The following is a 10,004-nucleotide window of genomic DNA, read 5'->3' on the forward strand; positions in this document are numbered from 1 at the left end:
TCAAGCCCCAGGTCGCGCTCAGACAGCTGCTGACAGCTCAGAGCCTAGAGCCTGCTTTAGATTCTGTCTCTGTCTCTCTCTACCCCTTCCCTGCTCACACTCTGTCTCTATCTCAAAAATAAATAAACATAAAAAAAAAAAGAACCTTTCAATCCCACACAATGCAGGGATAGTCAGAGAGACATGTAGGGTTTGCAGACAGAGAGAATAGGACCTTCCTGCGATTATCTTTTCTTCTGTCTTCACAGACTCCTTTTCTGATTTAGAATTGGTATTTCCTTATTAATAACTCGATTCCTGAAATCTCAGGCAATTCCAAACCTATTTCTCCCATCAAAATAAAAAGAATTCATCAGATAGAATCATGAGTCCATTAAGATCGGATGGTACATCTCCATGAAATTGTGATTTACATTGTACAACAGGTTAATAAAAATGGAAGCACTCTGTTGAAAGGGAAATATATCCAAGAATCTTTTAGGGCTATCTAAATTACATGAAATAATATTGCGAGAAAACCTGGAGAGACAGAGAAGGTACTGACTGAGAAAAAAGCACGACCAAAAACCCATAAGCCAGTAAAGTGGTGTGGCTCAGAGCTCTAAGTTTTGGGTAGACAACTGAAGCCAGAGAACATTCAGAGCTGCAGACAAACACTTAAATTAGGCATTCTGGTAGAGCAGGGGCTCCCACTGCAATGGCCTGTCCTACAGCTCTTATGAGGTCATTGTCGGTGTGTTGATTAATATGGCTCCTGAGAGCCCCTCCTAGCCAAAAGCTATGGGCTTTACAAGTGGTTCCAAGTGGACCAAAAACACTGCTCATTTCAACCTAGTCCAAAGAGTTCAAGAAAACAGTCATATGTCAAGAACTATGTAATAGTTTCCATATAATTCTGATTGTTTCAAATCATCAAAAACGCTAAAAGGAGTGGTCCCTGTAGCTATAGGATAGTATAGCCTATACTATCCTAAACCCTAAAGGTTTTGGGGCCTAAAACCCTTCCCAAATGCCTTCAGGCTAGTGTTGCTTTTATGTACTCTATTTATGTATACAAACATGAATTCCCTTGGCCAGAAAACAGTTTGGAAACCACTAGCTTAAAGGATCGGTATGTCGGACAGAATTAGATGTTCGATGGAAACAAGACACAGAATGGGACATGAAGAGAGAACTGTGGCCACACTGCCCTGAAAAGGGGATGACTTCCTTGACGTGCTACAGCCAGCCTGTAGGTGCCGGCTTCCAAGGAAAAAGGGGGCATGTCTTTCCCTAACTCTGAGTTCAGGGGCTTCACGTTAGCAGCTCAAAACTGGCCACGGTGGGAGTATTTACACCATAGAAACTGGCAAATGCCACACGAATCAGGGCTTTTTCTTTTTTTTCCCTCTCAGACAGCTGGTTATAAACACTTGCCAGCATACCACTGGAACTTAATCCAAAGACAATTTAGCCAGGAAAACTGCCAAAGCCCTGTGAAACTCTGACCAATCGCCTCTGGCCGTGGTCAAGTTAGGGACGTGTGGAAGTTTGTAGAATCCAGAAAGAGGGGAAGGAGTTCTTCTTGGAAAACACACGTTCACTATGTAGTCGGACACACAGCCATAGACCAGGGATCTGAGAATTGACATGGAGAGGCCCATGTGGCAGGCGCTGCTCTGACAAGGAGCGAGAAACCTTTCTCACTCGACCAGACTCCGCATAAAGGAAGGAGTTGGGAGAGCCAAGAAGGTTGGGACTCAGAAGGACCAGTATCCAGGTCATTCTGACAGCTAACTTCTGCTTCTGTTGGAGTCCAAACAAAAGAAAAATGGGCGCCAACAACACATTCCTTAGGTATCACACAGAACTCTCCTAGACCAGGGGTCAGCAAGCCCTGGGTTAAGTGAGTGAGTGACATCACAGAAGCTCTTTCTGAGAGGCTCCAGATGGATATCATCCATCTGGGATGTCTGTGGCTCCCTCCTGACTGAAGCAAAGATTGGAAAATCTCTTCTGCTCCCTTCCTGAGTTCTGAGCCTCTTCAGCAAGATGTGTCATTAACCCTGAAGTGGCTTCCAGCAAAACGCAGGAGAAGTCGAAGCTGTCACACATAGAATGAGAGGCTCTGGCAGCCTAATGGAAGGAAGTTTTGTTCCGTTTTGAGGAAGAAGTTGATCTCTTTGAATGGGTCTGGGACAAGACTGCCTTTGCCTGACATGCCTCTCTAAATCTTACTGAGCCATATGTGTTTAAGATGGAGGGCCAGCTCAGGCAGCGAACAACAGCACTATGGGGCCACACGGTGTCCTTGCTATTTTCACCAGCTGCCTGGCAACTGGAGTCGCAGTCACTGGGCAGTCAAGCGTGAGACTACAGGCAATGGTGCTTGTTCATCTCAATCCTGAGACCCAAGCTCATTAATTTCTTTAAATATTTTTTTTTAAAGTTTATTTATTTTGGGAGAGGGAGAGGAGAGAGAGCAGGGGAGGAGCGGAGAGAGAAACCCAAGCAGGGTCCATGCTTCGCGCAGAGTCCGACGAAAGGCTTGATTTCATGACCCTGAGATCATGACCACGACCTGGGCCAAAATCGGGAGCCGGACACTTGACCAACTGAGCCACTGATGTGCCCCTTTTAAAAATGTTTTTATTTCATCTTTTTAAAGTAGGCTCTACAACCCACACGGGGCTTGAACTCAAAGCCCCGAGAGTGAGTCAGATGTTCCACTGACCGAGCCAGCCAGGGACCCCTCTCTGAGAAGCAAGTTCAAAGGCAATGTCCCAAAGAAGGCTGAGTGCAGGCACGTTTTTCCTAGAGGGCGGCAATTTCCCTGATGGCTTACTCTCCAGCAGTATAGTTTGCTTTCTCAAGAAAACATTGACTTTATTATTTAGAAAAAAGATTTGAAGTATGTGAGGACAGCTTTAAGAGCTGCTATTCAAAATAGCTAACTAGTGTAATGTGGACACTGACCAATCACAACAGGTGCTGGCATCAGTGCGAGGTTCCTGGAGACCCCCTGCATGCCAGCCTTTAACTCCTTAGATGCTGGATCGTGAGAGATCGTCCCCAAGCTGGGGCGTGGGTGACTGGGAAGCGGGACGCTCTGGGAGCTGGGGGGGGGGGGTACACCAACCACTATGGAAACATTGCAATGTCTTAACAACCAATCAAGCTGTCCCCGTGCATCCTGGCTATGGAAACTTGACCATCCAGGACTTCATGGGCCAAAGGGGAAGAAAAGTCACTTTTGGCCGTGTTTCAGTTTGTATCATTGGTAATCAAGTGCCTGACCTTGTGAGTTTCGGCCTGAAGAACAGGAGTCCAGGATTTATAGTTCTTAAGCACCTGTTAAATTTCAAGCCGTTCCTTTATTTTCCTACCTTTGCGAATCTTTTCTATTTTTTAAGAGCACCCTTTGATGTCACTTTGATGACGTTTATTTATCTTCTCCAAACCTGTGAAGGCACTAGTACCTTTAAGTCGCAAAACGGATTCACGCTCGATGTTCTATATTTAGCAACCAACTGAGAGGAATCTGAGTCTGCACTTAGCCCTAAATAGCTACAAATAAGGGAGTAGCAGCAACATCCCTTCAAAAGCTTCTGTAGGAAGCACGGTGCCAGGGATGGTGGGACATCCCAGGACTTACAGGTGTGCAGGTGAGCTGTAAGTGAACAGGAAATCCAGGTAGTAGCTGATCGAAGAATCCGAGTGGTTTACTACGAAGCAGTTTCCCCACTTTTTCCAGATGGGTTGTAAGGAAACATTTCAGCGTGTTTATCTGTCTGCCCAACCCTATTTAGCAAAAAAAATGATTGCTCTTTGCTTCTTGTTACCATGCTCAGATGATACTATGGCAACCAGGCTGCATAAAAGGGAGGGGGTGGGGGGGGATGCTGCTTAGCAACTTGAAGATTTTTAAAAGGCAAGTACTCATTTTAACAGCAACAGTTTCTCAAATGCCAGTTTTGAGGAGCGAAAAGAGAGGAACATTAGAGAAAGCGAATGGAATGACACAGTAAAGGAATGAGACTAAGCTCGTGGGAGTTTGGCAGGGTCCCTGCTCACTGATGGGGAAACTGAGGCTCACGGAGGGTGAGTGGCATCCTCAGGGGTGGCCAGTTAGGCAGGGGCAAGGCTGGAACTAACACGCAGACATCCTGATTCCAAATTCCACACTCTTTATCACACCATGCTTTAAAAAAAGAAAAAAAAAAAGGAATGAGAAAATCTGAGAGAGAGGAAAAAATTTAAAAACTGCATGAAAGTGTCAACAATGTGAAAAGAGATGGACATCTGTTTTTCAGGTAGAAACTCAATGGAAAGGAGAAAAATACATTTGAATGTATTTATTTAGGGCAAAAAACGGTGACAGGCAGACAGTGCTGAATTCTGGCGTTCCCTGAAAGGACTGCAGGTTGCCTGTTCCTGGAACACAGCATCTGGAGGAATCCCTGGACATTGTAGAGACTCAACGCAGAGGGGCTGGAGGAGAGGGGAGGGCTGGGAAGGGGCGTGGAGGGAAAACGGAGGGAGGAAGCCTTGCTCTGATTTAGGAAAAGACTGTCTGAGTGGGAAACACAGGCCTCAAAATAGATGACCACGTGGTCTCGACCAGGACTAGAACCAAAGGTGGCCGGAGCTCCCACTGCCCTCCTCACAGGCCAACGACGCTCTGCTTCCCAGCTCCTCTGACACCCCTGCCCTCTGCTTTCCTCTGGAGATGAAGTACTAGGTGACTTAAAAACCAGAGAGTTCAAACACGGAGTCGCTGTGGGGTTAAGCCTGATGCACGTGTCCAGGAGCGTGTCCAGCAACCGCTGGAAGGTATGTCAGGCGAATGAGCCTTCTCCCAGGCAGACAGACGGGAGTCTCTGTATGATGCCCCGTCCTCAACCGTCTTGGTCGGATCGAAGCCCTAACTCAGGCCCAACCTATTCCAAGCTAGCGGAAGTCCTGTCTCTGCTTCGGGCGCCGGGAGTTGTAGGTGGAGACACGCATGGATGAAAACAGGCTGCTGGCTGAGTTTTCTGCTCTTCGGTCACTCTGTCACTCCATCACTCCACCCCCCCCCCCGCCCCCCACACGGAGGGCTGATCCTGTGCCGGGTGCTCCTCCCCACTGTGCCTTCCGCTGCCCTGCAACGGGAGGACCTCCAGGCCCAGGGATTCCAGGCCCTGGAGCGCGCCTCCTGGAAGAGGCGTCTCCTTGCTTTCCGGGTAATAACACAGCACTGACAAGACAAGTGCGGCTTTGGGCTGCCGCGGTCACAATCAAGTCATGGGCTGGCTCCACTCTGCGTTGTTTCCACTCGCTCCTAATTGTGTGGATGCAGAGTCAGCAAGAAACAGTAAACAGACTGCTTTTTCCTGTATGTAGTTCAACTCAAAGGGTTGTTAGGCTCCTAACGAACCAGCTGCCACCAAACATGAGTTCTAATGAGCCAAGAGTTTGAGGAGTGGGGAAGGGGGGGTGGGGGCGCCGTTCTTATTCAGGACACAAAGACATGAAAGGAGGACACTGACATGAAAGGAGGGATCTTCTGGGTTCTAGTCCTAATTTTGCCACTGGCACTTCCACCCCTTGCGATCACCCCCCTCCCCAGGTGTGCCACATACTCTGGCCATAATGAGTTTTTCTTTTCTTTTCTTTTCTTTTCTTTTCTTTTCTTTTCTTTTCTTTTCTTTTCTTTTCTTTTCATGTCTTTTATTTTTGAGACAGATAGAGTGTGAGTGGGGGAGGGACACAGAGAGGAAGACATAGAATCCGAGGCAGGCTACATGCTGTCAGCCCAAAGCCCAACGCAGGGCTCGAACCCACAAACCATGGGATCATGATCTGAGCTGAAGTCAGAGGCTTAACCGACTGAGTCGCCCAGGCGCGCCCCCTCCTTAAGGAATTTCTTGAGAGCTCCATGAATACTTCCACACATTTGTTCCCCCTGTCCCCCAGTTCATGAGGAGGTGCCCTCACAAGACAATGCATTCGGTCTCGGGCTACTGCAGCTGGGGGTAGTCCTAACTGACATTTGTGTCATTTTTTTAAAAAGCACAAATCAGGGCCCCTGGGTGGCTCAGTTGATTTTGACTGAGGTCAAGGTCTCACGGTTGGTGAGTTCAAGCCTGGCATCTGGGCTGTGAGCTGACAGTGCAGAGTCGGCTTTGGGATTCTCTCTTCCTCTCTCTCTGCCCCCCACCCCCCCCCGCCGCCAGCCAAAAAAAAAAAAACTTAAAAAAAATAAAAACCAGAAATTATTTTCAAAGTCGTAATCTCAGTGAATTAAAAAACAACCAGTTTTAGTTGTTTAGATAGCAATATCCCTCTTTTTATAGACAAGGACATGAGGGAAATCGTTTAGCTGGTCTTCTCCAGCTTAACCCGCCTGGGTCACTAGTTGGGAGCTAGTGAGGTTTGGGATAAGGTCCAACTCCAAATCCCCTGCTCTTTAAGGATTTGCAAACCTCCTTCTCTCTCAGCTTACATTAATTAAACCCAAACCTGCCTTTTAGAGCAAAGCAAAACAAATACACCCTCCCTTTCAAATATTGGCCCTCCAAATATGTGAAGGCAGCTACTGGCTCTCCTCCTGGGGCTTTGCTTGCTTCTCACACTTGAAAGTGCACAAGACTCACCTGGGGGAGTCTGTGAAACCTCAGATTCTGATTCACTGGTTCTGGGATGGGGCCTGGGATCCCCATTGCTAACAGGTCCCACCTCCTCCCACATCAGTTGCTCTGAGGAAAAAAAAAAAATGTGTACCATCTTCACAGTCAAGACAAAGAACTTGCCTTGTTTGCCGTTCCCCTGCATGTACAAAAATGCCTCACTTACACGGCACATTTAATAAATGTCTCCTCTGTTGGCCAGACACAGTAAAATAAAGTACCTCCTCCTTCCCTCTTTCTTTAGAAAGAGCCTTTGTCTGTTCCCCGTTACTCAACTTATCTGAAGAACACAGTTGTCATCTCTAAATCGGTGGTGACTGTGATATTGAACCTTAGGTGCCCAGCATGGTGCCTGAAGCACATGGGGGGGGGGGGAGGCGTCTAATAAATGTAATGATCACCCCACCAGACAAAACCGAACCAAACCCGGCCACATATCAGTTGCCAAAACACTGTGTCCTCACTGAAACGAGACAGGAAAAATGCCTCCGCTGAAAAGAACACGCGGCAAGGACCGCTCCTGAGGCCTTTCCCGAAGGGGAACACAATGGCTCCCTGTTCGCCGGCGAGGCCGCGGGAGGAGCGCCCGGGCGAGCTCTGCTGCCCTCTGCTGGACGGAACGCCCACCCCGCGCCAGCGTGTCTGGTCACATCGCGCCAGCTCCCGGGGGACCCGTGTCCTGATCCAGCAGCTTATGCAACACCAGACTGCAGCCAGAGCACGTCTGAGAAAAGGAAACCACTGACTTCATGGCGCTTCGGTGAAAACTGGTGATAAAAGAAGAGAACAGGAGGGCAAGAAAATAGCAAGTGCTCTTGCAGCGTAGCAGGCTCAGAGCAAAGGTCCTTGAACGTTGTCTGCGCAGGACCCCCCAAACAGCAGGGGGCTCACTCCTATTTTGTTGTAGATGAGGAACCTGAGGCTCAGGGAAGAGTTGGGTACATTACTGAGGGAAACTGACTGCAGAGAGCCCCAGCCAGGTTTTGAATCAGGGCCTCTTTGACTTAAGAATACCAAGTTGCCACACCTAGCTGTGCCATTAATTAGCTGTGTGAGCTGGACCAAATACCGGGTCGTGTTGGGTCTTGGTGCTCTTCATTTTTGGAATAAGGGGTTGGCTGAGGTAAACTGAGTTCCCTCTCAGCTCTCACATTCTGAATACAAGCCTTTGTTACTGGTCGCTCTTGTCGCCTAGGAATGGATTATGGGGTCATCTCCCCCAGGGGACCATGCATTTCTCATCAAGCATAATTACCGGGAGACAGCTGGCACCCCCTACTCTGCAGCACCAAGCATGCCAGGTCCCCCACCATATTCTCCACAACTTACCTGGCTTCTCCCGTCCTCCAAATTATGTCAGAGGCTCAGAGGTGTGTTTTCTTCTTCTTCTTCTTCTTTTTTTTTTTTAATTTTTAATGTTTATTTATTCTTGAGACAGAGAGAGACAGAGCATGAACAGGGGAGGAGCAGAGAGAGAGGGAGACACAGAATCTGAAACAGGCTCCAGGCTCTGAGCTGTCAGTACAGAGCCCGACGCGGGGCTCGAACTCACAGACTGTGAGATCATGACCTGAGCCGAAGTCGGACGCTTAACCGACCAAGCCACTCAGGCGCCCCATCAGAGGTGTGTTTTCTAATTAGTCTTGCAGCTTTTCAAATCTGACCACTGGTGAAATGTGCCAAAGAGTCAGGCTTGCCTGTCCAAGATCCATGGTACAAGATAATGTTGCAGAGAAAGGAATACTACAAACTGAACAGGTTCACCTAATGCCCATCAGAGGCCTTGAGAAACATTTATAAATTCTCCAGGGAGAGTCCCCTGGGTCCTGCCCAAATGAGCCAATGGGACCATTTACCTTTTTTGTTTTGTAAAAATGGTTTCATTGAGTGATTGACATACAAAAAGCTGCGGATATTTAAGGTATACAACTTGAGGTGTTTGGAGGCTAGTATACACCTGTGAAGCCGTCATCGCAGTCAATGCCACAAATGTATCCATCACCTCCAAAAGTTTCCTCCTGCCCCATGTTTTGTTTTGTTTTGTTTTTTGCCGTTCACTATTTACTTCAGGCATACTTTCTTTCAGTCTGCAATAATCCTTAGGAGTTTCAGTTGGATTCTTTAATGGTATGAAGGGGGTGGACATTTCAGTCCAGTCTAGTTTGGATATTGATTTATGACATTCTTCTAGTTCATTGGAATCTTCAGGTTGTAAAATATTTTAGGGGGCTCTTTTTCCACAGTGGAGCCAGGAAGCATCTCTGCTTCTCAGACAACTTGACAGAAAATTTCAAAATCCAAAAACATGAAAACTGGAAGGCACCCTAGAGATTATATGATCCCATTCTCTCATTTTATGGATGACAGTCTGAGCTATTTGTCCAAATAAAGAGAGTTCTCTGGAAACATTTTTTTTTTAAAGCAATAAAACAAAACCAAAAACAAACCAATAAAAACAGATGCACCAAGCATCTTTTCCCAGACTCTGGATGGTACCTTTCATACACTGGCAGGAAGGCATTAGGAAAGCTTAGTCAACACAGAATCGGGGCAGCCACCAGAAAGTTAGGGTTCAGCCTGATTATTATATTCCCAGCTTTTAAGAAAGTCAGGTCTGGTGCCAAAAATATATTAATGCCTTTCCCGGAGCTCTCCCTCCAAACATGGCGCCTGGAGGGCAACTCTGGTCTCAAGAAAACATGATACCACACAATATCCAGGGAGGCCCAAATGATGTTCACCCCTGAACTGATGATAAAATACCGATCAAACACTGATCAAACCTCTTTAGAGGCAGCCAAGTTGCAGTTGGAGACGGTATCTGGCAGAGTTTCCAGACTGAGAGCACATGCCAAGTGTAATTGAATGTGAGTATGATAAACAGTGATGGACCCCTCACTGACAGACTGCAGTGCTGTTAGAACAAGATTCCCAGCCGTTCTGGAATTATGGGGAGATGCTGGGAGGTCCAGCTGCAACCCCCGAATTCTGTCATCCCAGCTTAGAGAAAACTCCTACTGTTTTTCCCTTAAAAAAATTAACTGTTTCAATCTGGTCTTTTGTTTGTTGGTTGGGTATTTTTTGGTCCCATCCACTGTTTTCCCTATTAACATGGAACTTCTGTGGCTTGTGTTTTATTTCATCCCATCGGGAGCAGTAAAGAAACTGCACAGGACTGAGGAGCCCCCCAGGGGTTCTTGGAAGTGAGGGGGTGGGGTTGGGGGTTCCTGAAGTCCCAGGATGAACCTGTAGGATGAACTTGGCCCATGTTCCAGGAGCATATTTATAACTCATGGTTTACATTTTTTGGTGCGGGGGCGGGGGGGAGGAGAGGAGGAAGAGATGACATTGACA

This window comes from Panthera pardus, unplaced genomic scaffold (assembly GCF_024362965.1).
Source record: "Panthera pardus isolate Hobbes unplaced genomic scaffold, ASM2436296v1 HiC_scaffold_1, whole genome shotgun sequence".
NCBI classification, from domain to species: domain Eukaryota; kingdom Metazoa; phylum Chordata; class Mammalia; order Carnivora; family Felidae; genus Panthera; species Panthera pardus.